The sequence below is a fragment of the Lutjanus erythropterus genome, chromosome 1 (assembly GCF_056507025.1).
Source record: "Lutjanus erythropterus isolate fLutEry1 chromosome 1, fLutEry1.hap2, whole genome shotgun sequence".
Taxonomy (NCBI): Eukaryota; Metazoa; Chordata; class Actinopteri; order Lutjaniformes; family Lutjanidae; genus Lutjanus; species Lutjanus erythropterus.
This window is the reverse complement of record NC_139317.1, coordinates 36,912,137-36,937,669: the sequence shown is the minus strand read 5'-3', so window position 1 is coordinate 36,937,669 and position 25,533 is coordinate 36,912,137. Positions and strand designations below refer to the sequence as shown.

Sequence of the window (25,533 nt, the reverse complement as noted above, 5' to 3'; positions counted from 1 at the left end):
TAATTAGTGAAATTGTATGTATTTCTCATATGCTTCCACCATCTCCTGACCATGCGGTCCTGTCCCCTGGGTTTGGATCAGTTTCAACATCTGATGCCTTCCTTCCAAATAAATATTGTGAAGGATATGTCATGTGTGATCATCTTTAAATGGTAGGGGTATAAGGCGACCGGATGAAAATGGGTAAAATTTGGGACAGGGGAGTTGGGTGTGAGTGTGTCATGTCGGAAAGAATAAAATGTACTGAATAATTTAGAGTGAAATCCAACTGTATCTCTGATCTTTTATTAATATTATGAAGCTCCGTTACAGATTCAACAGATAATATGAAGCACAGTATCCTGACTGTTTGCAAGATGTACACATAGGTGTGTTCCAGTCATTTTAAAATGTCTTTTCAACAGATAAGATTGTCATTGAGCTGTAGGAACTCACATAGACATTTTACACAAATTAGTTTTAAGTAGTGGCTGCACTCTGTCATTTCTATTAAAACAGGTTCTAATGACATGAACAATCAGTTATTTATGTTAGCCTCATCAGTGCAATAGGCATGTGAAAACACATTTATACTCTTACCTATTTAACCAAAGGGAATAGGATTTTTTTTATAACTCTAGTCCAATTAGTCTCTAAGTAACTGAAAATTGCAAACAGTGTTGCAACCATCCCCAGTCTCCCCTAATTCGTAATTAATCAATAACGTTGGACTTGATTGAGTGGATTTATCTCTTTTTCCTCATATCTCTGATAAAGCAGATACAAATAGTCGAAACTATATTCCGCCTCTAGTGTAGCTCAGTTACAGCAGTACTCATATCATCCTGTACTCACTCGCAGCGCGCCACGCATCTCGCCATTTGGTAAGAAAAGACGGGTTTTAATAACGGTGAGACACGGAACTCATCCATATTAGAAGAGTCTTTAATGAACTCAGACCGTAAAAGACACTCCTCCTCCCGCTCCGGGCTCCGACCGCTCCGATCCTGCACCCAGTCGACGCACGGGAGGAAATTCATATCTTTATCAGTATCAGCATCGCCGTGAAAACAAAGAGAGCGCCGCAGATGAAGATGAGCTGCAGCAGCAGGAGAAGAAGCCAGTGTTAAAGTCACTATTTCTGCAGCCGAGCCCGCCCGGAGGAGAAGACAGACACGCACCGGTCCTTGGAGACTCTTCGGGGATGCGCAAAGATGTGAGAGTAAAAAGCGAGAGGCGTTGTGATTGGCCGCACTCTTTCTAAAAGCATCAGGCACGGCGAGTCATGTTTGCTCCAGCCAGAGCAGCAACGAGGTGGCATCAAACTTGAAGGCGACGTGTTCCTCTCTCAGTGTGCACGGTGGATGCGTTCGCGGCGTCAACCATAAACTTGCATCATTCCCTTAAAAAGAGGCGGACGCGCTTTCCGTGGTGCTGAAACAGAGAGACTTGGCTGATCAACTAGTGAAGAAGAGGAAGACGCTCTCACTTCGCCACCTGCGCCTCAGCTTCATGTTATCTGGTAGCTTCACTGAGGTAAGTCCAATACGAGATGTAGTGTACGGTAGGATGCGGGGACTTCTCTGAGACATGGAGCCTCTAAAGACAACAGCGTCCACGCTCGTCTGTCCTGTATCTGCTCTCCTGACTGTCTGCATGACTTTTATGTTAAAGTTCGATCTTATAGGTTGATGGCAGCTACAGAGTGACAGTGTCAGTCACTCTTGAGATGGTTTAAATTGCAACTGTGTGAAAGTATTGACCTGATGTCACAGATTGCCTGTTGATTTTACTCATTATGTTCCAATTATTACTTTACAAAAATCTCCCTTGGTGTCAATTCAGCTGTTCCTCCGAAATTAGTTTTTCCTTCCTGCTGTGGCTTTCAAACCTTTTAGCACCAAACTTTCAGATTTAATGCAGCACTTGTTTTTTTTTCCATCCTCTTATTATTTTGTAGCTTGCTGTTATATAGAGTTAATTGACTCGAATTCAAACGTAGTTCATCAGCTGTGAAATGATGACACCATGGGCTCATTGCAAAATTAGGCATATTATTGCCTACTGTAGCTATCTGGACAGTTTCTACAGTTTCTTTTCTGTGGTGTTAAATCTTATTCCCATGTCATATTGTCTGCATTCATTGTTGCAGAGACAATGCAGGATGTATCTCTGCTGGTTTCTAAAAATAATGTATATAGTATGGACTAAGACTGCTGTATAACATGACAAGCTTTTAGCATAGTAAAAAGTGATTTTTGTGCCTTATATACAAGAAAGACTCTTTGCTTTGTAGCAGTGACTGAAGAATCCAGTCTCCAGTCACTTTGCTGCCTGCTGGTCCCTGATAACTTCATGCTGCACACATCCACACGGTTCAACTCCGCTTGCAGTTCCCGGGCTTCCAAAATCAATTTATGTTTAGTGTCTTTAAACAAAAACTTTGTAACTGATGATGAGGGTCACTGATCCGTATCATGCTTTTAAATGGCTTTTATTGTTTCTTATATCCTGGCAAACCTGTGGCTGCTGGGGGTACAATCAGAAAATTGAAAAGACCAGGACAGAGTTTGTGTGTGTGCAGTTGCTCGGGTGTCACATAGGATTGGTGTGTTCACCGGACTATAAAAATAGCCGCTGCACACTAACCGGCCTCAGGCACGCATTTGGGGTTTTGCCACTTTTATTGCGCTGATGATGTTGCTCCATCATCTCGAACACAACCTGAAGCTTTATAGTGACTTTAAAAGTCTAGATGCTTCCGGAGTGTTGTCCGACGAAATCCCAATAAAAGCTGGCAGTGCCGAATCAAACCAATGAAATGTAGTTAACTGGTTATCCAATGACAAGGTTTAGAGTCTTACTGTGAGCCACCAGCACATCATTTCCTACTTGTTTTCCTTTGATTTTCCACATTCACTTGGTGGTAGGAGTGGTAATCTCTTGGCATCTCACGATTTGATTTGATTTGATTCTGATTATTGTTTTTTTTTTTTTCTCACTGTGTGACTATTTGCTACTTTTAAAACAGCATATTTATAGTGATTCATAACTACTTTAGTTAGACGCAACATTCATACCATCTGACTCTTGTCCAGGTCTCTTTTCCCTAAACTTTATAGGGAGCCAAAATGCTTCCATATGCTGGTTTTGAAGCCAACGGGTGTCGGTTGAATTGTATCCAACTGCAGTTAGTCATGCTCAGCCATCCTCACCAAAACTGAAGAAGTAGCCCTGCCTAGACTATATTTTCACCTTGCAGTTGGTTCAGGCTTAAGGAACATACTGTCTGGTCTTACAAAATTACTACAGGTGATCACAAAAATTTCAGATAATTGACTTTTCTACATTGAATTATAATCTTTCAAGAGATATTTGTGATGCATCTAATCGATTTTTCCCCCACCCAAATTTCATGATCAGTTTAAAAAGATTGTTTTGGAACTTTAAGATCCAGAAGATCTTAAACAGTGTTGTAATTGCAAGTACTGCGACTTACTTTCTTTAATTAATTACCCTGTCGAGCTGAGGGGGAGCGTGGGTGTCATCAAAGCAGAACAAGGCCTCTTTGAGGTGGGGAACTCATGGCTGAATGACTTAAGTTACGATTGATTTCAAAAGGCACAGCTTCATTTCAAAAGTACTTTTTCTGGTCTTTTGTATTGAAATGCATTTGGTATTTTAGTCATTAAGTCAGTTAGCTCTGAACTCTGTGTGCTTGTGGGAGACTGCACAGAGCTTAAACAGACAAGCTCGCACACTGCTGGCTCAAATCATTTAGTATAAAGTGTCTGACACTTTATACTAAAGGATTATAAAACTATAGGGTCAGACCATCTAACATGGCTGAATGCAGGTTTCTTAAAGGGACGGTTCACCCAAAAATAAAAACTATACATTTTTCCTCTAAACTGTACTGCTATTTATCCATCTAGATAGTTTTGGTGTGATTTGCAGAGTTTTGGAGATATTGGATGTAGAGATGTCTGCCTTCTCTCCAGTAATCCCGTGGACCAAGATGGCACTCGGCTTGTGGCGCTCGAAGAGCCAAATACATTTGAAAAATTCAACACCACTTTCTCTCTCCAGAAATCATGATCTGGTTACTCCATATTCCACAGTCCTTGTGGTGAGCAGTTTCATGTAGAATCTACCAGAACTACTTTCTTTCCACTAGAAAGAAGAGAAAGTGGTGTTGAATTTTTCAAATGTAATTTTTTGGTGCTTTCTCTCTCCATACTCCTGCCCTAATCTCCTCACCCTAATGAAAGCAGATATCATTCAGCTAAATTGGAAGGACAAACTCTTTCCTCAGCTGAGATGTGGCAATCAATTGATTAAAAGTCTGAGAGAAATTCTTCTGCACAAATAAGGACATTTATCAACAACATCATGTGCACAGTGGCACTGTTTTCTAATCATACTTAATAACAAGGGTAGACCAAGGATGGCTGCAACAAGTCTTATTCCTCCAATCAGAACCATGCCAGAGTGCACATGCACATCTAGACCCTGTCCCCACCAGGAAGACAGAGGACACGTTTAACATCTGCTGCTGCAGTTATTGAAAGAAAAAAGAGCTTGTTTTGGAGGTATGAAAGCAGTTATTTTCATGATTTGTATTTTTGTCAAACTGTCCTGACATTTTGTACAAATTAATCAAAACTTTCTTTAAATCCTGGTTTTGTTGTTCTAAGTGACATGTCTAGGTCAATGTCTCTAGCTAGCACATTATGTTCTGTCATGACTGGCTTTAGCCATCTTTAAGCACTTATATTTGAGAGAAGGTAAAAATCGCTATGGCTGATATTTTCAAACAGTCTGGATCAATGCATTACATGTAAGGAAGGAGACGGAAAAACATTTAGTTTTGATTTTGGAATGAGTCCCTTAAATTTTGGCTGTGGTATAGAAAATTGTTGCTTTTTGCTGTTTTGTGTAAATGCAACACTTTGCTCATGGACAGGTGAGAATTCCTGTCCAGTGCATAATTTAATTTGAATGTTGAATGTCTGCGCTAGAGGAGGTGGAATCTTCTTCTAATTATGCCAGACTCTGTAATGTTCACATAAGACAGGTGTATTTTTACATGCTTGTTCAGGCACTCGACCTGTGTGCCAGATTTTGATATCCACGCCTCATGCAAAGACAAACCCTCCATGAGATCATAAACAGAGCTGTAATTGCTAGTGAGGTTGCTCAGCGGCTTTAATCAATTACTGCACCGTCCTCCATCCAGAGAGATGGGGAGCGCAGGTGTCATCAAAGCAGAATGAGGCTCCTTTGAGGTGGGAAATGCGAGACTCAATGACTTCACTCAGCTGGGTCACTGGACACACAGCAGAGCTTTGACGCGTACAAATTGTGCTTGAAGATGCTGTGTTCATCCTGGGAGGCTCAGCGGCTGGCAGGGGACCAGCGGAGCTGGGACATTGCACTCCAGATGGCCCAGAGAGGCCAGAGGAAGAGAGCTGTCCAAGCCCAGCTGGGAGTAAGGGAAGCTGGACTGCCGGTAGTGCACCCGTGTGTGTGTGTGTGCGTGAATGTTTGACAGACACAGGATGAGAGAAGAGATAGAAGAGAGAGAGGTATGCAAGTGTGTATGAGGGTGTGCGCATGTTGAAAGAGTGATTGGGAGAGAAAGGGTGGCTGAAAATGAAAATGAGAGCGAAAGAAACAGGCGCCTGTGTGTGTGTGCACGCATAGAAGTAGTGATAGGAAAAGTGTGGGAGGGAGAAGAAATAAAAGAGAAGATGAGGGAGCTTGTATGTCTGTGCGCACGATTGTGTATTTCTATATGTGTGTGCATGCGCATTGAAGGAGTGACAGGGAAGCAGAAAGGGCTGGAGACACAGAAAATGAAAGAGAGAAAGAAACAGGCGCATGAGAGTGTCTGTGTGTGGGAGGGAGAGAAAATGAAACTGGAAGAAGCGAGCATGTGTGTGTTTGTGTGTGATTGCAGAGAAAAGCGGTGCTGGGAGAGAAAAGGCAGGAGGGACCGTAAACAAAAAAAAAAGAGTAAGATAAAGGGAATGTGTGTGTCCCTTAGAAAGTGAATGGATGAGGGGTGAGAGGAAATTGAAAAACAAGAAAAGGTGGGAGGCTTGCTTTTGTGTGCATTCATGGAGAGAAGGGTGCACACATGTGTGGTCTTAATACTGACACCGATATTCACTGATAATACTAAGGGGGACCAATAATACTCCAACTCTATAGTTTTATTATGGGATTCCACTAGAGTAGAGTAGAGAGCATCCTTATTTATCTTAAACCGTCTGAAACAAGTTGTTTTAGCTCCTGTCTCTTTAAGGCCTCCCCTCCCTAGAAGCCCACTTTCTCCTGATTGGCCGACTTCCCAGAAGCCTGCCAAGGGGCAGCAGGTAGGACTAACTATGGGTACACAGCACTACAGGACACACCAAACACAACAAACCCCCTCTGAAATGGTTGCAGTTTGGATATTTGACTATTTGTTGAGCTACAAATGAGACAAGAATTCAGTTGGAAAAACTATAGAGGCAGCTGCAGTGTTTCTGGGGACTGATTACTGTACACAAGCACAGAACTTTTATAACTTTATTTATTGATTTTGGTGAAACTGGATCATGGATTTATGGAGAAATATTGTCTGGTCTTATGCCCTCTGGCTGCTCTGCCTCAATTTTCAGTGATTTACAGTTTACTAATGCGCAAAGCTTTACTTGTTGCTGGTTGTTGGCTACTGTAGCTGCTAACTGTGGGCTAACAGTTAGCAGTTGTTGCAAGTGGTTAGTGGTTGTTGCTAGTGGTTGGCTACTTTAGCCGCTAGCTGCTTGTTAGCTCAGTTAGCCATGCTGCTGACTCTGCCTGGACTGGGAACTCAAAACACTGAGCACTGCTAGCTAGCAGTTAGCTAGTTTAGCAGCAAGAAAAGATACCTGTCCATCAGAAACTGTAACACAGAGAGAGCAGCAGCAGGACATCAGAGGAAAAAACTGAAAATATGAAGCTCCTTCACAACTGAAAAAGCATTTTCTGTGAGACATTCTGAACATGAACATAATCCTAATGTCTGGAGCAGATGACCAGATAAAGAAATCCACCACAATCTAATGTCAGCTCTGCATTGAAAGTAGTAGTAGTTCGAAATGCTGCATTCAGAGCAGTCTGAAACCTGAGCGTTTTTTTACATACTTTTGCCTCATTATTTTGTAACTAAGGCCACATTAATATGAATACCCAACTGTGCAACAATATAATTGCATTTCTGACAGAAAATAAGTGATATAAGTGGGTATAATAGGTCCCCTTTAAACAGAAAATCCAAGCTGTTTTAAAACTGCCACAAAGAAAGCAAGTAAAATAGAGGGTTATGTCAAACAGAAATAGTATCTCAGTTTTTCTTTCAGTCAGTCTGCTCTGACCTCTCACTCTGTGATCCGCTTTATTCACGTGCTCGAACAGGAGCCATGTGACGTACAGTGGTCGTTGTGTAGGTGCTTTATGGCACATAGCTTCAGGCGCCTGACCTCCCGCTGTGAGCTCAGAATCTGATATTCACTCCTCGCTCTGATTGAGAAGACGTGTTGCATGTGGGACACTTTTTTTTTTTCTCTTTTTTGCTTCATGTTACATCTTGGCGGCGTTGCGCTCCTAAAGTGAAGCCACCTGAGAACAAGAGCAGAGCACATGACGACACACACACACATAGAGCAGCTTCACAGAGATAACTTCGCCTCAGTGTTTCCATTTGGGAAGCCGCTAGAGAGCAGACGAGAGAGAAAGCGTGCTCTTTTCATTCTGCCACATCTGCTCTGTGATGGAATGGAGCATGATCTGCACTTTGATCACAATGAATTATTCCTATCCCTGGCTATAAATATGGTCTGTCTTCAGCGCCCAATCTCTCTCTCTCTCGCTACTTAAACTAGGAATCTGTGCTCGCCTCAGAGTAGCGCTCTCCTGAGTGTGTCACTGCGGGCGTACTGCAGCTCTGGTTTTCTTCCTCGTGCTGTGAAGGAACCAGAAGCATTACCTCAGTGAAAGCCTTTTCTGGAGAAGACTGTGATGTGTCTCCTCAGGAAAATGGATAGATTAAAACAAGGAAACAAAAGAGCTTTGTGTTTCTTAACGGCTTGTGTTGTTCTGTATATTCAAAAACCACCTAACCAACAATATGTTCCTCTGTCTCTGAGTACTTTGACTTCTATTCCCAGTTACATCTCTCCAACATAACCATGTTGACACTAACTGCAACTGTCTATTCCCATTAGATTTTGCTGCTGTTGCAGTCCAGCACAAATGATCTTAATCCATAAAGCTTCTTCGAATGTTCTTTATACACACATTTTGTAATGTGTGACTAATCCAGTGAATCTCAATTACAGTTTTACAAATAAACAAGCTGGATGTAAACATTTCCCATGAGGGCTGGAAGAGACGTGACCAACAAGGCATTTTTGATAAACATGATAATGATACGTGCAAGTTAGATGCATGCCTGTATCAGGCTATAGCCTGGACAGTTTAGCTTTATGGGTTTAGCTTAATTCAAAGAAATTCAATTTTAAAACTGCAATAACTGACTTTTTGGTCACCAGAGCTGTTTAAAAGTCTTTATAGGGCATATCCAAGTCTAGTCCAAGTCATGCCACAAGTCTATGAGACTTGACTTGCAAGTCTAAAAGCAAATTTTGAACGAGAACACAAAACAAAGATGCAAACTTGCAAAAAGCCATGAACATATTTCTGATTGGTCACATTAAAATTAAAAGTAGCTGATCCTTAATGTGATCCTTAATCTCTTTAGCTTTTCAATAAAGCTACAATAAACAGGCACTGTAGTGAAACAGCTTTACAACTGAAAAAAATGTACTTTTCAGTACCAATCCAGTTAACATAAATTTTATGCGGTCACTCATCTTTTAGGCTAAACCATCCTTATATTTTTTACAGTGTGATGTTGAGTGTGGTCCGTGATGATGGCAGTGCTGCATGCACTGAGCCAGTGAACCAAATGCTTCGCTTTAGTTTTAAATGTCAGAGGATTACTGATTTATAGAAGGACAGAACATCAGACTTGTCACGACCCCTCAGAATGATCGGCCTATGTTTGTCTTCTATTTATGTGCTTGTGTTTTCCAACACATCTCACCACCTGCAGCTCAAACCCTCATTAGTCCCTCAGTATTTGTATCAGCCCAGTTTTGTCCAATCCCATGCCAAATTGCCATGTTTGCCTGATTCCTGGACTTCGGATTTCCTTGTCTGCCCCTGGTCAGATTTGTGTGCCTGTGTACCTAATCTCCTTTGCCTGCCTGACCTGACAAAACTGAACTTTCTTGCTACATTCTGTGTAATGCAAGACTCCCAAATTGTTATTACAAAGATTAGTATAGACTGAGGGGCAGACAGGTTTGTGTAATGATGGACAAAAAACTTTTAAGCGAAGCCCTAAAGGGCAAATATTAATTAGGATTATAATTATGCAACTATTCATTTTGCACAGACCACTGTCTCAACTCTTGGCTACACTGAAAACATGTTATGCCACCATAGCTAACCACTCATTAATATATATTTTGTCCTCAGTATTAAAGCCTCTGTAAAGCCAAATCTTCTATAGTGTTCTAATCATGTAATATAGGGTCTTATGTCCATAATTGTAAACATATAAACAGTATTAGAAATCAGATTTAATCCAAATTTGAAATATTGTCATCTAAGTTTTTGTATACTTTTCTGTTTTTGGTTTGAATTGGGCATGTTTGTGCTCAGAGATCTATTATGCAATTAATTCCACAAACCAAGCAAAAACAAAAAATTAAATCCATGTCAGTCACTATGTGGCTGCAAGACAACTGTTTTGTTCCTGCTGCTGCTGCTGCTCTCTGAGTCTGAACCACCTCAACAATTGGGAACTCAAGCCACTCCTTGAACACAAACTGTGATTTAACCTGGTTGAAGTCAATATCAAAATGCTGCCTGACAACAAAGTGGCAATATAGCGCATGCTTAACCGATTTTTCAGGTGGTCCTTTGTTAGGTGGCTAAAATACGCTTTGCTGCCGCCTATGTCCAAAGCTGTCCACAGCAGTACATTACTTAGCTTCTGTGTAGTGACTGCCGAGGCAGCTGTCAATCAAACATGAGCTGACCCGCCCACATACTCTTGAAAAATTGTCCAAACAGGAAAATGAACTGTTTTTGACCTCAGTTTTTTTTTTATAGTTATGAAGTATAGTTATGAGCATTCATATTTGTGAATGCTTAATGATCTAAATATATAAATATATAAATATTTAATCTAAATATCATGCATGATTTTGTACTATTTCAAGCCTAGTTTTTAGAGTCTTTTAGAGCATAAACATTCAACAAAGCAGCAATTTACAAGCCAAAGTGATCCAAGACTATGACCAACAAAATAGATTAAGTATTTTCACACATTGAGAAAGAAGCAGTCGTGATTAGAGCTCCCTGTTCTGGATGTCTGCAGACAAAGCTAATCAATCACAGATGACATCTTATGTCATCCACCAGATAAAATTAGATGCTTCACTCTGTTTTAATCTCAAGATATTTATAGCTTCTTGTACTGCATTTTCATTATTTCCCTCCTTCTTAAGGTCTGTGCTCACACAACCTGCTGATTTTAATCAATTAATGAATTAAACAAATGACATCTTCTCATATTGGGCACTAATTTTGACCACAGGTGTAGATTTGGGTATGGAAGAGGAAAATGACCTGTGTTTTTGAATGATCTTGCCATTTTAATTTGGTATAGACTTCACCAGTCGCTGCATAGTTGCCAGGTTTGTGTGTTTCTTGTAAAAAACAAAACAAAACAAAACAAAAAAACAATGGGAAGAGTGCAAAAGTGAGATATGGTTGACACCTGACCTGATGATCTGGAAATGCTCAGGCTGAACCACTGCTGTACGATACCTGCAGCTCTGGCAGTAACATCTGTGAGATGAATTTGTATCAGTTGGTAAAAATAGTTTAAATGATTCAAACATCACAGAATTATGAATAATGTATTTGCTAAAAAGATTGAATCAGTCAACTGATCAAAATTTTAAGAGTAAGGTGAGCTAATGTGTTCAAACATGTCATGTAACCATCATTCAGCATTGTTATTGAAACGGAAAAAAAATGCCCCAGACGGTGAAAGATGGAAACATCAGGTCCTTTTTAAAGAAGAAGCAACGTGTAAGAAACCGCGCTGCTAATGAGATTATTTTGAATGTAAAACCGAGCAAACAATTATCATCTCTGACACTGGTAACTTGTGTAGCTTGTAATAATGACATTAACATTATTCATATGCAAAATTAGCAGCAGCATGTTCCCTTCATTAGTTTGTTTGCCGATAATGTGCATCATGAGGAAAACCCTGGTGGCAGACACACAGACAGGTGGGGCTGCAGGCTCTCAGGTGAGCTTTGATGTCATAGTGAAACTGCAGGTACAGTTGATTAAAACAGAATAGCATAACAGAGTGAACTTCTATATGTTTATTTTAAATACCAAGTTTAGTGGGGTAGAGTTGCACAGAACTTGTATCTGTATTTGAATAGAGAACCAGAGGTGGACATGATTTACACTGCAGGTCACATTAAATCAGGCAAATGTTTTGTTTTCTAACCTAATGATCACTGGTGATGCAACTGCTGTGCCTACAAATCTTTTTTTTTTTTTTCAAATTAAACACCTCCACATCTGCATATTGTTTTCATCTACTCTCTCCCTCTCTCTTCATTTTTAATTATATTTTATGAACAATCTGAAGCCCACCTACCCTTTAACTAGGGGATACTGAAAAGTGAAAAACTGAATAAAATGTTTTATCAGTCATATACAACATATAGAAGCAGGGGTGTTTCTAGAGGAGTGGGGATGGGGACCACTGGCCACCCTTGAAATCCGATCCGCCACCCTAAGTGCCACCCCATTATCCTCAAGTATAATCCAGTCCAGTGAGAGGCGGGACCTTAGTCCTTAAAATAAATAATACATAAAAATAAGAAATTGTAAAATAAAGCAGTTTTTAATGGTGGAATGCTGATGGTGAATTAAGGAGTCTCAGTCTGAAGATAGAGGTACAATGGAGGACTTAAATGATAAATATAAATATAAAAATTTGAAAACATGAATGAAAAAATGTATCCTACTTGAATGTTACTAAATAAAGTACATGTGAGAATTAAAGTAAATTAATGCAATTTCAATGAGGGTGTGTGTGCGTTCACAAGTGTGGACAAGCCTCTGTGTGCAAGTATATATAAACATATCCTTCGGCTGAAGGGAGTAATCTTGGTTTATTAAATCAGTGATTGATTAAGGCACATGTGACCTTTGAAAGTCTGCTGAGGTGATCATGGAGCTGACTTTTTTATTGAATGATAATGAGCAACTTCTCTTCTCTTCACATTATCTGTGCTTTCCTGAATAACTAATTTAAATTCAGGTATTTTCAGGTATAGATTAACACAACAAAATGTGTAATATCTCTTAAATTATATATATATTTTTAAAAACCCTCCATCTAATACAAGTCATGTTGTAAATTTGTACATTTTAGATGTACTGTATATTTTGGTGCTGTTCAGGCGTCTATGATTCATTATCTCATTGAAATACAAAACTGGGAAACAGACCATAATTCACTGGAACGCCACCAAACCGGACCTAGCCAGCTGAGCCGGGATTGACTTTGTGTTAATACATCATTTCTAATGCACAGAGCTGTCTACAAGCTCTTGACTGGCATAATCAAAATGCCTCTGATGTGTCAGGAACAAACTACAGAACAATCCTTATGAGAACATGGAAGTAGTGACAAAGAATGGCTTCAGGCTGCGCTTTAGGAACAATCAACAGAGACTGCATCTACGTCTTTGTATATCAATGCATCCCACAGGGACGCAGTGTGTTTCTTTTCTTAGCATCGCTGCTTTGTGCCTCAGAGTTTGGCTAATTTTTCAGCAAATTCCTAGTTCCTCTACACGGCACCTTCACATCGTCTCACAGCCTCACCCACAAAGTATGGCGCTATCAACCTATCACCTCTAATGGGAACAAAAGGTCAGTCCTTAATTATTCATTCGGGATGTCAAACAATGCTTGCCGGCTGTTATTTAGGGTGGGGGAGACCCATTGAATAATTCAGGGGCAGGATTCTCTTTCCTTCGAGGAGCGGCGCGGTGGTTCAGATGTTTGCGAGAGTCTTATCTCGATGCAGGAGCCCTCTGTCATTCCCGAGCTGACCTTGGCTGTCACCGCGGCGGCAACATGGGTGGCACAGAAGGTGGCAGGGACTCGTGTTCTTCCCGTATCTGCAGGCCTCCTCCACACAGCGAGAGTGAGTAGGAAGGACTGCAGGGAGCTGGCTGCTCCTCGTCTAAGTTCCCCCAGTGTCTGTTTACAGCACACCACGCGCCACGCTGCGCCAGCCTGGTGCCAATGTATAAAAAAACCGACAGATTACTCTTTTACAATGAGTTATTCTGCTTTTCATCCGCGGTATGTTTCTGTTTTGGTACACTTGCCATGTCAATTGCTCTTAAGCGGCTTTCTTAAGATGTAAGGGGTGTTTATTGCAGCTGAAGAGGCAAAAGCAGATATTAATGCTATTAAAGTGCATTAAAGTGAAGAATGCTGTAATGTGAGTCACTTCCATGGAAGGATTAGAGGGAGGCGGCAGGGGTAGGATTCTCAGCGAGGAGAGAAAGTGAAAATGTTCATCTTGTTATGTGAGAGGCAGGAGGGAAAGAGAGGGGCAGATGAGACAGCAAGAGTAAAGTGTGTGTGTGTGTGTGTGTGTGTGTGAGAGAGAGAGAGAGAGAGAGAGAGAGACAGAGAGAGCAAGAGAGAGATAGACACCACCCTCATGCCAGCTCCACCATCTCTGAACAATAACAGGTCCATACACAGATACAGCACACGTCTATCAAGCAATGGATGGCAGGCAGCCCAGAGGAAATCAGATGAGAAGCATGTTTGTCATTGTAAATGCAATCAACAGAATGACCCTATCTGTCTTCCTATGGCGACTATCTCACTGCTGCCTGTACTGTAGCACTCGATGAAGGCAAAGCAGGTCATTTGGACTGTGACTGCTCTGCAAATATACATAAAATAGTGTTACAGTGATCAATAGTTATAGATAGATGTGCGCATTAAATTATGTATGCATGCATTAAAGGTTCAGTGTGTAAGATTTAGGGGGATTTATTGGCAGAGTGTGGCAGGGGTTGAATATAATCTTCATAACTATGTTTTCATTGTGTTCAGTCTGAGGCCACCGTGTTTCACTGCCATGTTTCTACAGGCCATTTGAAATGCAGAGCAAAGACCTCAGTGTGTGTTATGTGGGGTGGCGCTCAAAGAAAAGACTTTGAAGAGCAGTTTTTCAACAGCAGAAAAGTAAGTCAGTCATATTTGTTTGCGTGGCATTTGAATTGTTTATTTTGTGTCTGTTAGTTGGTGACAAGTGTTGCTAGCTACCTAACATTACTTGTCAGTATTAGCTGTGACTACTGATGTTTTCTTGCTAGCTGCGATTGACACTCCCACAATCTGTCCCCAACTCATGTTCTTGTTGCTAATGTGGAAAATTGGGTGTTGGGGTCTTGAGCTGAAAAGTTTGGGGACCCCTGCTTTAAAGGATACTTCCACTGAATCTGATGGGGTTTTTCACTGTCCTTGTAATGCCTAAAATTTTATGGTACGATTGGTAATGGGTATGTTCATCAATACTTGTCTTCTCAGGTCACAGTGGTCTGTACTCAACTAAATGCTAAGACCAGTGTGTATTCATGTAAAGGAAGGTTGTGGAACAGTCTTCCACTACACATCAAGCTTTTAAAAAGAATAGGGAATGTTTTACGGATCAAATAACAGATTTGAATGGATTTTGTAAGCACGTTTTTACTCTCAGTGACCTTATATTTTGATGTGGGAGTTTTTATTTCTTACAATTTCATCCTTAGATTTGTTGTTTACTGTTTGATGATTCATAAATAAAATCAATAAGTCATTGTATGTGAGTCACGCTTTCAAGTCTGTACCTTCATCAGAATTAAAGTCTGTCTTTTGGGAAACAATTACAATTAGTTTGATCCTTGGGCAAAGCTTAAAAACAGAAATGTGATACACAAATGTGATACACAAAATTGTGAGTAGCCTTGTTGCCAAGGGACCAGTGACGAATGAGTCAAGAGTGACCTGATGATTCATGAATTGTTAACGGGTGGTTCCTCAATAGCTCTGGAAGGAGGACTAAATGAGTTACTGGAAAAGTGATTATTTAACTTGGGGGGTGCACAAAGTGAGTAACTAATGATTATGTAATTAGTGATGCATGAGTCGTTACTAGTTCTGTGCCGCCCACTGGCTGATTCATAGTTCATCAGGAATTCCTCAAGTGGTTAGTATGTCGATTATAGATATTTGTCAAAAAAAAAATCATTACCTAATGCTTCATTAAATTAGCATCTCCCTGTCTGTTCACTAGCATCTCATAATAATCTACTGTATCACCCTCAATTTGGAGTTACTCATTAATTCATTAATTATCTATTTATTCCCGATCTCTCGAACTTTTAGCAGCATAAATTCAGCGAGCAGCTAAATTAATGTCACATTACATTAAACCTGAGGCAGACACAGGTCAGACAGTCAGTCCATTTATTTTTTAATCAGATGTATTCTTACAACGACATTTACATTAGTTGTACAAATGATGTACTAGAGAGAACAGCTGATTTTGGAGCTGATAGAAAATTCTCTGGTGTAATGTTAATGTATCAACAGCAACATCACCATGAACATCACAACAACAGAGACAACTGCACTCCTCTGGGGACAGGATCGGTGTGCAGCTACACTGTATATTCATCATCACTGACAATGTGTTGATTAATAGAAAATTTATTGGAAAGAGAAAACAAATAGAAATTAGAAAACACTGTGTTTGTAATGCATTGTATTCATATCTCTTGACTTAATGTGGGCCTTAGTTTGGACACTGCAAAGTCCTGATCTAATCACATTTATGCCAGGCTTGACAATCAGCAGGCATCGCTATCTCTACCAGTAGGGTAGACCAAAGGGACAGTTCACTGCAAAATCAAAAAATAAATTGTTTCCCTCTTCTTCTTTTTTTTTTTTTTTCGGGACGATATCTGCTATAGAGATGTCTGCCTCCTCTCTGTGTAATGAGACTAAATAGTGCTTTGCTTGTGGTGCTCAAAGCACCTGAATAATACATAAAAAAAAAAAAAAAGTGTCTCTTCACAGAAATCATGACGTGATTACTCAAGATAATCCACAAACCTTATGTGAACAGAATCTACCAGAACTACTGTATTTTCTACTAGAAAGAAAGTAGTTTCTAGGCCCGTGGATTATCTTGAGTAAGGCAGACATCTCTACAGCCAATATCTCGAAAACACACTAGATAGATAAATAGTACTACAAGCCACGGGAAAAAAATATATGCATTTATATCTTTTAGTGTGAAGTATCCCTTTAAAATTGTGTATTAGCAGCCTTTTGTTCATGTGCTCGATGTACATTGTAGCTGTTGCTGTAGCATTTTTGCTGTAGCAAGTGAGTCAAAATATGCTGACTATAAATCATGTGTGTCGAGTCCAAAGTAAATAAGTTTAAAATTAAAAGTTGACTTGTTCAGGCTGATGAAATGAAGAATGAAAACAGACTGTTATTTGGGGACACTGATGCACAGGGGTTAGTTTGTGGTGCCAGTATTTCTTTGAGAGACGCTGCCCTTATTGCCACCGTACTATGTGCAGAGCAGTGACAACACTCGTTTATCTTGGAGCTGGGAAAAAAAAAAAAAAAGGTTGAGGAGAAGCAGGTTTCATCGGGGTGTCTCTGTGTAAGCGAGGGGGATGTGGATTGGCCCATAGAGACTGTGGAGTGAGGAGCAGCCTTTTCTCTCAGGCTGACAAGGTGATTGGCTCAGAGGCTGGTGCTGGCCAGGTGCTCTTTAAGTTTGAAGACAGCATGGTGCCTGGAATACCCAGAGCACAAGGACAAATATATGGTCACTACCAGCCTGTGCTCCACTGATGGGCTCTTAAAATGTTAACTCTTCTGGAACTGAACTGCACATGCCCAGGTGCCAGGGTGCTGATCAATTAGGCCAGAGTGTTGCTGCCCAAGTTAATTACACTAATTTATTTTGCCTAAGCTTGTCAGTAAAGACTTGGCAACACATCCAGGTCTTTCTGGATGCAGCGGCTAAGTCTTAATTTGTACTGTAGGGGGGCCCAAATGGGCTGATCGTTCCCTCGTAGAGCAATCAGGCAAAACACCAATTAGAGAATTAATATCAGTTTACAGTAAAATTGAAATAACACCTGTCCAATACCTGTCCAAGTTTTGAAATCTTGAGCCTGGAAAATTGTATATAAAGGTATATAAATTAAATGTGCTGCTAATCCAAACAGTTCTGCTGGTGGTTAAAGGACCATATGTAGGATTCAGTGGTGTCTAATTGAAGAACCCTCACCTCACACTCCCCTTCCAATTGTGCAAGAGAACCTAAGATGGCCACAAAACTCTGAAAATTTTGAAAGGGCACATCTAGAGCCAGTGTTGGCTTGTTTTTTCTGGGCCACATCGTGGGACAACATGGTGGAGTACAGGGAAGAGACCCCACGCCCTCTGTAGATGTAAATGGCTCATTCTATTACGTAACAAAAACACAATATTTCCTATTCTCAGGTGATTCATGAAAACATAGTTATGTATATTATATTCAATTTCTGCCGTGTTCTGTCCCCTAAATCATAAACACCAGTCCTTTGGAACATGTTGTGATTAAACGCATCAAATCCTTTCATCAAACCTGCAAAACATTCTTGAGCCAGACCCAATATTATGAGAAAGATGTGATGAAGCACTTACAGTTAATAAAAATGTATTTTCACTGAGAGGGAAGGTAAATATGCAACATTTATAGAAGGTTTCAATAATATAAACCCATGAATGTTAATAGAAGACAGTGAAATGCACAATGATATCTGTAACATCCATTCTGTTTGGTTTGTTGCTTTAGGATTTTCTTTTCAAATTATTTGATTTTTTTCCCATTCACAAATAAATGTACAGAATACACACATGTATGACATGTAACTGTGTGTCAGCACATAGAACTGTAACAAAAATAAAGCCAAACAAATAAAAAATCAGAAACTCACAATCAACACCTACTTCACACAGCTCTTGTAAATGTAGTAATCATCATGCAACAATGGCAATGATTGAAAAGTATTGAAGTGGATCATCAGATTTGGTTGGGTTGTCTTGAATATATCTATTTCTCATTACATTTTCAATCAGGATGAAATACAATGGACTAATCTCACCTGACAACATGACATTAAACTGTTTTTAACATATATATAGTATACAAGTATATTTCTGGTATACTGGATTGCAAGTATAGCTTAGTGGACTTAACATCATGAGCATCATGATGGCTCAGTAGGGACACAGACCACTGAAACAGCAAAAGATTAGGGCTTGACAAATCAACTGAAAAATATATCTGGGGCCTCTGAAAACTCTTCAAATTGAGCTGTCAGACAATCTTAGTCTTTACATAAAAAATGTTTCCTGTAACCTTTTGAGAAATTACAAAAACACACAACAAACATACACACACACACACACACACACACACACACACACACATACATCCATCCAACCAATAAATCCCTAGGTGAGTAAAGCCAAATGACACAGACTGACATAGAGACAGGTTGGACTGTGTACATGCAGGATAAAATTCACAATACACTAACTGAACTAATACATTTTATTATTAATCATTATTTGAGGTAAATCATTTTTAAAAAGAATAATAATTACTCTTGTATGGATTTGATCATATTAGATGCAGCATAATTTACCTTTAAATGGTTAATCATTCAATTGCTGAGATTTCTCATTAATTGAGTCAATACAAACACATCTACCTTGATTGTTATTTAATGTTTATTGTTAAGTGATCACTTTGTGCACTGCCATAATTACATCCCCCCTCATGAAAGAAAATGAATCCCATTTTTTTGTTATCTGCTCCTCCATATGATTAAACAAGAACCAGAGGCAGTGGGTCGCTCATTCAATTAGTGTTTCATTTACCACATTTAATTACCCGCAATCTCTGCCCTCTTTGACCCTGCAGGATGCCTCATATGACTAATGAGTGCACTTACCTGATTTCCTTGCCTGGGAAATCGCATCAGTGTCTATTTCTCATCATCTGCTCACAGGAAGGCAGAATATATGGTGACTGAAGATTAAAGGGTTTTTTGGGGGCGAGCTGAGTATGTATTTACCAGGGCAGAGGTTTCAAGGCTGTATTGAAAGCCCCTGTGACACTTCAAGCTAGTCACCTTATTCCAGGCAGACACTTTGATCTTCCAAAAGCTCATGTTGCCACAAGTAGTTACAATTCTTACTGTGTACCTGTTGAACATACTGAAAAAGTTCTCTGAACTAGCACTGTATAGCTCTAGATTTATCTTATAAAATAGCTCTGCAACTTTCTTAGCCAGCTTCCTTCACATGGAAATTGTTCACCTTACATTTTGAACATATACCCTTTTTCCACACACACGTGCTGGCTTGGTTTGTCTCGGTTTGACTCGGAACGTCAGCCCAGAACGGCAGGGATTTGAATCTCCATTACAGCAGAGCTAGCTGCTCGAAGGTGTGTCTTTTAACTGAAGATGAGCTTAGCTTAAGTGGAGTAGCTGCAAAATAGCGGATAAACACTTCAGTTCCTGTAAAATTCTCCACAATAAAAGCCCCAGTCATTTTGTTTTTTAAAAACTCAGCAAATGCTGCATTTTCAACAGCAGCAACTTAACCAGGGCTGTAACAATTAGTTGATTAATTGATTATTAATCAATTAATTATTATTAAATTAATTGCTAACTATTTTGATAATCAAAAAATCTGTTTCACCAATAGACTGAAAAATCAGATTTGCACATGTGGACTGACGTAACTGATCTGATTTTTTTCTAAAGTTCTGTGAGATCAGTGATGATGTCACAGTTCAGATCATGTGACTTACCATATTTGGTTAGCTGGATTCCTATTGGCTGGCTGCAAGCTTCTCCTATGATGTCATGATGATTTTTTTTTTGCACAATCTTAGATTTAAAGGCCTATAATGTAAAATTTTAAAAGTCTTAAATACGTAGGGATTTTAGATACAAGCAGTGGTGGACCAAGTACTCAACCCTGGTACTTGAGTCAAAGTATAGATACTCCTGGTCAAATATTACTCAACTACAAGTGAAAGTGCTCAGTCAAAATTTTACTTGAGTTAAAGTACTAGGTTTGGTTTTTAAAATACGTAAGTAAGTATTCAAAAGTACATGTTTTTAAAAATACTTAAGTATTAAAAGTAAAAATTACAAAGCACGTTTTCTTTTTTTGCTTTTACATCAGTTCCATTTGAGAGGAGCTACTGTGATTGGTTTCTTTCTGTGAGGAACACAGCATGTGACCAATTGCATTTTAGAAAAGAAAAAACAGCAACAGCTGACTTCAACCATGTGCTCAGTCAAAAAGTAACAACAACCTTCCTAGAAATGTAGTGGAGTCAAAAGTCCAAATACTCAAGTAAAGTACAGATACTCAAAAAATGTACTTAAGTGCAGTTCTCAAGTAAATGTACTTCGTTACTGTCCACCACTGATATTCACAAGGATTAGATGGTAATGTTTATAGACCTACCTAATACCAGATAATATAAAAGCCTTAAACAGAGCAAGAAGTCTCTTTATTTTTATTTTTTAAATGCCACACGTTTGCTAAACAGTGTGTCATGTAGGTTATGATTCATGAAGAAGAAACAGATTATACATTACACAATATTAAATACATTATTGATTTTTGTAACAGTACAGTGGCGTTATGTTGTTATGTGTCCTCTATGAAATGTTACTGACAGTTCTGACTGTCTGTAGTGGTAACAACAGAATTTTTATTTATTTATTTTTTACAGCTATTGCTTGTGCATGTGACACACTGAGTCACATGTGCACCAGGAAATAGGGCTCCCCTGAAAACCACAGTGTAATTTGAACCCTTGGGACTGTCAAGAGAAACTGTGTTCATGTTAAGGCTCATTTGAAGCCAAGTAAGTAACGAGAGTCATGGGTTTGACGCAGGTAATTGTTTATTCATGTTGCTTTTTTGTGTAAGTTTATACTGCAGAGTGATCTGCACTGCCTTTGTTGTTATTCATAAGCTGCCTGGTTTAGCTCTGCCATCCCCATCACTGGTGTGTGTGTTGCTCCTGTATGTAACATTAAATTTAGTTGATAAGCATACATATATACATACATATATATGTGTGTCTGTGAATGCGTGTGTGTGTGTGTGTGACTGACTTCGATACTTGCTGGCTCCGTTGGTTAAGTTTGCTAATGATGCTATTTTGCATGGATGTCAATACAAGTGTGCCTTGAGATTTTGGCTTGCTCTCTGGTGTGCCTTGGGTACATAAAGTCTGAAAACTGCTGTGTTGAAGAGTTGATAGAATTTCCTTCGACCAAGATCTTCTCTGGTTGATTACGGCCCTTTTGGATTCCCCTTTAATAAGCCCTTAAACAGGCTTTGAAACAAGCTGTTTATAGCTTTTGGACTGAATGATAAAATTCTCCATTTTACTGATTGAAGATGCAACATATTTCACCTCCATCGTTTCTTACTTCTAGTGAGCAGGCGAATGGCAGTTGGATAAATTGCAAGTTTCTCAATTTTCTTTCAGTGAGCTTTTGTGACATTCACAGCTGGTGTGTGCAAGAGAAATGCTAAGAGAGAAAGAAGCCATTTCTCATTACAGCTTTATACCCCCCTCCCCCACCCCCCCAAACAAAAACCTGTAAGCCACTTCCAATATGTGAAAACTGCATGATGGTGACCTAGCATCCTTTCCTCAGGATTCACCAGCAGGTGATGACAGCACCAACGCACTCAGAAATGCTAAAATACACCACATACAGCAGTATCATGGACATACAGAATCATATCAGTTACTGCCACAGGGCACTGCTGGGGTTTACACCACACCTGGCAGATGTAAAATTATACAAATACTTCCTCTCCATTCAGCTGTATGTGCTACACACCCTCAGCTGTAGTATTTCCTTGCAGCTAAAAGCATTCTGTATAAGAGATGAGTCACAGAAATCTCAAGGATAGAAACCAGGAAGAAATCATCTTCACAAGCTTTAATGAAAGGAGAAACTTGGAGGTCATTACATAATAGCTGCATATATGATTGTCAACTCCCTCTTTAATGTCATTAAGAGTTAAAGCAATGCGAGTTTAAAAAACTGTTCTTTATTTTTATGAAGTGGTTTAAATGAGATCTAAAACCCAAACAACACTGCATGTTTTGTTCTTTTATAATTGCAAATAATTATCACTAATTGGAGTCATGTAGAAATAACTGCAGTGACAATAAATTCTGAAGAAATTCACAGCACTTACACAGCACTGCTAGAAATAAGTGAATCTGCCGGCAGTTGTCCAATGACCTTTTGTCTGAGACTTGGTCAGAATTTGTCTAATCTGGGCAGGATGTGTTGCAGTATTTAAGGGCCAATTAAAAAATATATATTTTGAAGTAAAGAAACAAGCTCTGTCCTCATATTTCTGCATAGGCATTAAAGTGGAGTTCTTCCAGGTTGAAGAACTGTGGCTATCGGATTCATAAAAACTGAATTAAAGTTTGATACGAGCCATTAGCTTTCAGCCATGTTGTTTCTGAGAGAACGTAGCCAGTGGAATTAATTTCTTGCGTCTTGTTATGATATACACCTGCTGTTTAGCACATTAAGCAGTGCAATATTATTCCCTCAGCAGAAGTGCTTTGCATTCAATTTTAATGAAGGGTGGCCATTAATATTTAAGATTAAGGTTTGGAGCATTAGTGTCCGGCTATAAGCTTAGTGTTGATGTCTTCAGAATGACTGTGATAAGTAAACTCTTGTCTGTGCTGTTTAATACGAATAATGATCCATTTATGCAACCATTAAAAATTCACATTAGCATTCACTTACTGTTAATCAGCTCCTAATCAGATGTGAGTCTATTATGCTCGGGCAATTTAAGCCCGGTATTATAACAGGTATTATAAAGGGTACATCAGGGCCTCCTGGTGGGCCAAGAAACTTTATTGTACTCATTCAAATCATTCTTTACATCCCACCCTGTACCCTAGAAATCATGTTTAGCTGTTTATAATCTATACAGTACTCTATACGCTATACTAGTTTGTATTGCCAATAAGATCATAATTTAGATTAGAATGCTTCCACCAGTGAACACCTCTCGTCATGCTTCAGTATTTTCAACAGAGACCACAATCTTTCCCTAACCTGAGCCAAGTGCTGTGAGTGCCTAAACATAAAAAGTTTAATAATGCTGTACTTGAGTAGCGATGCACAGATACCACTTTTTTTCAGACCAACCACAAGTACAAGTACTTACATTTAGGTACTTGCCTATACCGAGTACCAATATGAGTACTTAATAATGCTATTATAGTTCTTACAATAACATTTAAAACATGTTTTATTTTCATTAGATGGTCACTTCCTAAATGTAACAAATACGTATTGTTGCTGTTTCGTGCTACAAGTGTAACCATAGTTACTATACACATTACATTTTCAGGTAATTTGTAGTAAGTTACCTCACTGATTTTGTGTTCCTTATTAAGCTGTGCAGTTTACTGTCTATGTGATATATTTAAGTATAATTTCACAACATTATTATGGACATGCAGGCCGAAATTTACTATTATAAATGGTGTTATATATGATTTCATTATCATTTACAGCATTTTAACGAGTATTTTAATGACACATTTACATGTGTAGTATTTAAGTTTCTTCTTCATGTCCCTCTTGTCTAAGAGCTAATTAGTTCCTACCTGTCATTGTTTAGGGGGGACAGGTATGAGTGTGGTGCCATGTGTGCAACAGTTTTGTTTACCCTGCTGTGAACCTCAAAGAGTGAAGTTGTGTGTTCTGTGCTGTCAGGCTGTTTTGGTGAAGAATAAGCACACAAAGAGAAGTTGTAGCAGCTTAATACAAAGAGCAGGGGGTTACAGACTGGTGGCGGCGGTGTTTTTTATTTGTCTTCGGATTAATTTGCCGAGGCATCAACTAGTTTTAGCGGTCAACAGGTGCACTCTGTGCATTTATTTCAGTTTTATATGGACTTGCATAGAATTTTATGGACAGTCACTGCGGTCATTAGTGGATGATGTTGAGGACAGCTGATGATGACGGCATATCCAAAAAAGAGGGTAAGCATCAGCAAACTCCTTGAACTCTGCATCGTGGCAGTTCTTTACAGGTTTACTTGTATCGAGCAGCTACTTTTCATGACATGGTATCGGGTGTGGGGTATCGGAGTAGTTCTATGAGTATGAGTATGAGTACATGAGGACAGAATTGGACCGATATCCGATGCTGGTATCGGTGCATCCCTAGAGTAGATAAAGTAGGAAAATAACAATTACTGTCAGGGAAACATTTGCGTGTTCAGTATCAGTATTTTGCGACTTTCCACATACATTGTACGTTAAAGGTTCTGTTGTCTAGGCAGCGTTATGTGTCCTACCAAAAGTATTCACTGTTGCAAATTTGTCCACTGTCACCAGAAAAACAACCAAATAGCTTATTTCAACCCATATGTACATTTATCATTATGCGGCAACCTCTAGTGGAAGCAAAGGAGGAAGTCAAGTGTCACGGTATAAAGAGCAAAGCCCGCGTAGGGAGGTCAGGGGTTAGGGTGGATACATGGGTCAAACACACCCAGACTTTCACCCAGGAGGCTGCTGTTCTGGTCCCATGTGAAACCAAAAGTCAGTGCTGACTCATTTTAACTAACATATGTGAGTACTTAGCGTACTTATGAGACGTAGAGTTTGTAAAGTAACTTAACTTTGGTATGAAACTTAATTTAATTTAAGTAAGTGGCGCACTTATTTTAACCCAAACTATAATCTTTCCATAAAACAAATTAGCTTGGGTGCCAAACCTAACAAAATTGTCACTATTCTTCAGCGTTAATCACGTGACAGTGAAGGTCCAGTATGATGAAGGTCATATACAGTATGTTGTTTTGAGAACAATCATACATGTTGTTTTAGAGTCATTGACAAATGACCTATTCTATCTTACAGACGGGGGCATGTTTAAAGTATGGTGTATGAACATCATTTTTGAGGAGACAGGGTTATTATAGAGAGTGACGGCTCACTTTCAGCCCAGCCTGCCTCATCAGTCATTCAGGTATACTGTACAGTAGATCTTCACACCTGGGAGCTGCCCAGCCACTGCCACCGCTGGCTTGTGAACAGTTACTGAGGGTTCGGAGAGCATTACTCATTCCCTTTCCCCGGCCAAACTTTCCCAGCTGCTTCAGGAAATCAAACCAGCACCTTTTTGATCACACACCTGCTTTTGTTACCTACCTCCTTGTTTCGTATGC

At 39.5% G+C, this 25,533-nt stretch overlaps 1 protein-coding gene across 1 annotated transcript in view; it reads left to right on the top strand.

Annotated features, from left to right (window-relative positions):
• Positions 1 to 677: 677 nt before the first annotated feature.
• Positions 678 to 25,533, top strand: part of chst8 (carbohydrate (N-acetylgalactosamine 4-0) sulfotransferase 8) — a 253,883-nt gene continuing 229,027 nt past the window's right edge. Inside the window, exon 1 of the mRNA XM_084721082.1 lies at positions 678 to 1,515. The gene's annotated coding sequence lies outside the window, so the exon portion shown is untranslated. The remainder of the gene's footprint in view (positions 1,516 to 25,533) is intronic.